Below are 6,043 nucleotides of genomic sequence, written 5' to 3'. Positions count from 1 at the left end.
TTACTCCAGGAAGCATTATGCACTGTCATTTGTAAAGGTGGCCCCCAGAGAGCACCTCGGCCTAGATTTAAAGAAGTCCACTTAGTAGGTGCTTAGTGAATATTAATGGAAGGCCTCAAGACCCATGAATTCATCTTCCAAAATACTCCTTGAAAAGGCTAATTATTTTGATTATGACCCTGGACTATGTTTTCTTTTTGTTACTTCTTTTTAGATTCTAGCAGTTTCTTCCTATATTCTCTCAAGTTGCCACTCTTGCCTCTTTTTCCTTCATTGCTCCCTAACCCACTCCATCCTTTTTACATAGAATAACCATAGCAACTTTGGGAAATTCTAAACCAATTTATGCCATATCTATTCAGTTTACCCTAACTCCTAGCTATCTTGGCCTTCATTCTTTTCCAGACCTTATTATGTCCTTATTCCTCTGCCTAGAGTAATTTTCCTCAGGGTGATCTCATGGCTATTCAATTCACTCAGACCCATGCTCAGATGTCACCTCTACAGAGAGGCCTTTCCGATCCACTCTCTAAACAGTGAACTTGCCCCCTTGTAGACCTCCTTACACTCCCCACTTCCAAACCCAGGCCATTCTCTATGGCTGTCTTGCTTTATTTATTTTACATGCATTTGGCATATTTTGGGTCTAACTCCTCCAATGGAATCTCAGCTCAGAAGGGCAGGGACTTTGTCTTGTCATTACTTTAATTTTTCTTAGAGCACAACAGATTGTCAAATGTTTTGTTTGTTTTTAAACAAATACATATCTAAGAGAATAGTTTTTCTTTACAAAAAGTAATTGTGTTAGAAGGACATTTTTTTAATAAAGTAACTATAAAATTACCGTACTGGCTGTATGTAACAACGAAATTAATAGTGCTGTTATGAAGCTTAAAATACCAAAATATGGGTTCTTCAAGATAGTTTAAAATAGCCTGTATAGCATGATCATTTCTTGAAAAATTGGTTTGGAATATGAAAGAGGCAGCAATTTACAATGCACATTGCAACAAGTTGCTAAGGTAACTAGAGTATGCCTAAAGCATTTCATCACTTTAATAATTGTATAGATTTTCAGTAAGCAGTACACAAGACACATTAAGTAAGATGTATCGTTGTGCGAATTACTTTAGTCTAGAAAGCAAGCTTCCTAGCACATATTTGCAGGAGGTGCTTTTCAAGGACATTACCTCTTAAGGATGAAAGACTAAACATGCCTAAATATTAATAAACATGTCATTCATAGTACAAAGTTATTTTTCACACCTTGCCTTCACAATTTCATAAATTGAACAGTGTATAAGTTAATAATTTAATCTAGAATGTTGGTGAATACACCACGTCAAGTCTGAAAGCCTTCAAAATGACATGGTAGGGGATTGTTTAGTTGTTCTTATTTAACAAAAGAAGAGCTTTGAATGCATTATTACCTAATATAGTAGCAACTATTATTAAACATATGAGGAAACCAAGATAAGGAGAAGTTAAATCAGTACTTTTCTTAACCCCACCCCCACCTAGTGACCTCAAAATGGAGTAACAAAGTTTAAGGCATCTTACTGACAGGTCTGTGCTCTTAATCACTATGTTATTCTGTCTCTTCATTAAATATTATCAGGATACAAACTGCGTTTTCCTTACATTGTTAGCGACTAGAGATACCAGAACTTTGCTGGATGTATATCCAATGTAACACTCAATACACATATAGAAATAAGCCTGCAAATGAATAAAAGAAGAACGAGAGAAGTCAGAGAAACGACTGGCATTGCAGAAGGCATGTAATGACATTGGCATCAATGGCAGACATGGTATCTCCATGGCCTGGGATCAGGCTCAACTTGCCTTTTGCCGGTTGATTTGACAGACAGCTGTTTGCTGGTCCAGCTCTCAGGCTCCATGCACCCGCGCTGCCAGGGCTCAGTCAGATGGAAATACAGAAAGCACACGTCTCTCACAAGTCTCACTCCAGCACATGCCAATGAAGAGAAAAGAGTGCTGGGGTGTGCTCTGACCAAGAAATCCTAGGTCCCAGTGTAAGCTGTTTACTTCCTAAGGAGAATCTGAACAATCTTCTGGGAAGTTCAAGCTGGGAACCTAGATAATCCTTCCTCCTTTACAATTCCCTTTCAAAAACTTGATTAAACCCTAGCTGGTTTGGCTCAGTGGATAGAGCGTCGGCCTGCGGACCAAAGGGTCCCAGGTTCGATTCCAGTCAAGGGCACATGCCCAGGGTTGTGGGCTCGATCGCCAGTAGGGTGCGTGTAGGAGGCAGCCAATCAATGATTCTCATCATTGATGTTTCTATCTTTCTCTTCCTCTCTCTTCCTCTCTGAAATCAATAAAAAATATTTTTTTAAAAACTTGATTAAAATAGTAGCAGCTGTGGCAGCATTTATCTTATAAATGGTAACTAAATGAAGGATTTGGATACATGTGATACTTAGGCATCTATATATTAGGGACCAAAGTTCCAAAAGTGATTATTGGTTAGTCTCCTACTTGTCATTTGGATTGATATTGGATTACCTAATAATTTATTGCTTATCTGAAAATCAAAAAGAAGAGTAAGTACAGGCCCCTATTCCTAGCGAAAAGTTCTGGAGCCCACTTCTAGCAAGCATTTTTGTGTTAATGTCTATCTAATATGTAATATTTTTAAATAATCATATAAGCAATAATCCTTTGTCTAGATGGAGGGGAATAAATGGTGATGAAAAAATAATAATAAAGAAAAAAGTAAATTTTTAAAGAATTTTAAAATTAAATAATAATATCCATTTCCTTAGTGAATTTTCAGTCCTAAATGACAGCATTTTTATTTTTTTAAAAAATATATTTTTATTGATTTCAGAGAGGAAGGGAGATGGAGAGAGAGATAGAAACATCAATGATGACAGAGAATCATTGATCGGCTGCCTCCTGCACACCCCACACTGGGGATCAAGCCTGCAACCCAGGCATGTGCCATGACGGGGAATCGAACCATGACCTCCTGGTTCATAGGTCCATGCTCAATCACTGAGCCATGCTGGCCGGGCAAGGTAGCATTTTTAATCAACATTTTTTACTAGGGAGAAAACAGATGCAGAGCTTAGCTTATGAGTGGAAAGGCCAAAACCAAATTAAAATTTTCTTTTTTTTTGTTTGTTTGTTAATCTTTGCTTGAGGATAATTTTTCCATTGACTTTATTTTTTAGGGAAGGAGGAGAGAGAGAGAGAAACATTATCTATGAGAGAGAGACAGATTGATTGGTTACCTCCTGCATGCACCCTGGATAGGAGCCAGGGACCACACCTGCAACCTAAGTAGGTGCCCTTGACCAGAGCCAAACCCTCAGTATGCAGGCCAATTCTCTACCCACTGAGCAAAACAGCTAAGGCTAAACTCAAATTTTCTGATTGGCCTACATACTTTTAATTTCATTGTAGTTCCAATAATAATAATGATAATAATAACAACAATAATAATATACTCACTTGAACAGTCTTTTTGATTAGAGAAGTTATCTGATATGAGTGACACCTGATTAATTAATTTATCTATATTTCTTATACCAGAAACTTTGTGAATATGACATTCAGTCACATTTGGTAATGGAGAAGTGGCACTGGATTAAGGAAAAATGGAGCCCTGATTCAGTAAGGAATCTTTACAACTTTCAGCTACTTTACATTTATGTTGTACATCATTATAATAGACTAGAGCAGTGGTCGGCAAACTGCGGCTCGGCAAACCGCGGCTCATGTGGCTTTTTGGCCCCTTGAGTGTGGCTTTTCCTCAAAATACTGGCTCTTCCACAAAATACCGACTTCTGTGTATGGGCCACGAAGTTTCAATCGCACTGTATGTGCGCGCCCGCACATAGCATTTTGTGGAAGAGCCACACTCAAGGGGCCAAAGAGCCGCATGTGGCTCTCGAGCCGCGGTTTGCCGACCATGGGAGTAGAGGCCTGGTGCATGAATTCGTGCACAAGTGTCGTCTGCCCACCCCGATTGGGCTGATCAGGCCAGGCTGGCTGGGGGGAAGGGGCCAAGGGCAGTTGGCCAGCAGGCCCTGCCTCCTATCAGGATGGGGGCCAAATTGGGGATGGGGTCGGCCAGGGTGAAGGGGCAGCTGGCAGTTGGCGGGCTGGCCCCGCCCCCTGGTTGAACTCCCAGTCGAACTCTCGGTTGAGGGGACAATTTGCATATTAGCCTTTTGTTATATAGGATGATTGGGTATATTAAACATTTTCATAGCTTTCTTTAATGTCAGAAATTATAAAAATGTTTTCTGAATGCTGGAGGTTTTTTATTTTCTCAAAGACTCTCATAATTTCTGATTAGAAAACCTGGTTTAAATTATTTTGCCTAACTGTACAGTAGCAAGGATTGTTCTCTATTATAGACTATATATTCATAGATATGTTTGTTGTGAAAAACTTTTATATATTTTAAAAAATTGATAGCCTGTACTTACCTAGCAGGGGAGATACCATGATCACGAAGGTGGTTTTCCCATGGTGAGGCTTATCCATTGCACTCTGGATGTGCTGACTTCCCCAAATGTGTGAAATTTGACTGCGATTTCCGCAAATGTGGGAAACTCGACTGCATAATTTGTGGTAGTGGGGGACTGCGTTTGCAGAAGAAAAAAAAAAGTTGATAACCTAATTGCTTCATTTTTTTCTTAGATATGAGTATTTTCTTCTTTGATTTTAATTAAAAATAGACAGAATTCAAATAGGAATATTGACTGTTTTAGTAATTGCCTGAGAAATGCAGAGGTCATTTGAGTTTTGAAATTTGACTCAAAACATTAAAATTTAGCCTGTCTGGTGGCTAAATATCAACCTATGACCCATGGTTCAATTCCAGGTCAGGGCACATGCCTGGGTTGTGGGCTCAATCCTCAGTGGGGGGTTTGCAGGAGCAGCCAATCACTGATTCTCATCATTGATGTTTCTCTCTCTATCTCTCTCTCTCACTTTCTCTCTGAAATTAATAACAATATTTTTTTAAAATAACAGATTAATAGTCTGAAATATTTTATTAATTTATAAATAGAAAATATTTCTAACAATGTTTCTAACATGTCCAAGTAATGCCTACATGTCAATCCCTACACACACACACACACACACACACACACACACACACACACCCCACAAATATAAACTATGCTCTGCCTGCCTTAACAATGCTAATACTTTCTATGAAATTTCAGTAAGAGCAAATTTTACTCTCATGAGAATTATTTTTGGCAAAAGTGCCTATGAGGAGCTGACACAAGTTAAATGAGGGCAAAAGTGAAGCCTCGATATGATGGGCGGTTCCCTTATAAGAAGAGAAAGAAACATCAGTGCTTGCTCTCTCTATGCCAAGTGAGGACACATTGAGAAGACAGCCATCTGAATTCAGGAAGAGAAATCTCAGCAGAAACTGAATGGGCTGGAATGTGGGTTTTCCAGGAGCCAGAACTAATAGAAAATGATATGTTTAAATTTTTTTTTTATTCATGTGTATGTGTGTGTGTGTGTGTGTGTGTGTGTGTGTGTGTGAGAGAGAGAGAGAGAGAGAGAGAGAGAGAGAGAGACATTGATTTGTTGTTCCACTTACTAGTAGTCATGCATTCCTTGGTTGATTCTTGTATGTGCCCTGACCAGGGATCAAACCTGCATCCTTGGTGTCTTGGTGTATTGGGATGATGCTTTAACCAACTGAGCTACCTGGCCAGGGTATAGAAAATAAATTTCTATTGTTTAAGCCACCCAGTCTATTGTATTTTGTTATGGCAACTTGGGCTAACAAATATGCCTTTCTTTAAATATTTTCATTTGAAGTATTTTGATGCCACACTTATATTTTCTAATTAATATTTTAATAATTAAAATTCCATTCCTTTGTTTATAGTGCTTGCATTATTCTATTTATATTTTTAAAATAAATGAATATTTTCTACATTGTTCTCTTTTATTTACCCCCAAACTCTGAAGATTCATGTTCAGTTTATTCTACCTGCCAAGTTTCCCTTTTATCTTTCTTAAGTTTTATTCCTTA

At 38.4% G+C, this 6,043-nt stretch overlaps 1 pseudogene; it reads left to right on the top strand.

Annotated features, from left to right (window-relative positions):
• The first annotated feature begins 4,455 nt into the window (after positions 1 to 4,455).
• On the top strand, positions 4,456 to 4,633 carry LOC111827004 (annotated as a pseudogene).
• Positions 4,634 to 6,043: the final 1,410 nt, after the last annotated feature.

Source organism: Myotis lucifugus, unplaced genomic scaffold (assembly GCF_000147115.1).
Source record: "Myotis lucifugus unplaced genomic scaffold, Myoluc2.0 scaffold_118, whole genome shotgun sequence".
NCBI classification, from domain to species: Eukaryota; Metazoa; Chordata; class Mammalia; order Chiroptera; family Vespertilionidae; genus Myotis; species Myotis lucifugus.
This window is presented reverse-complemented; position numbering and strand designations above follow the sequence as displayed.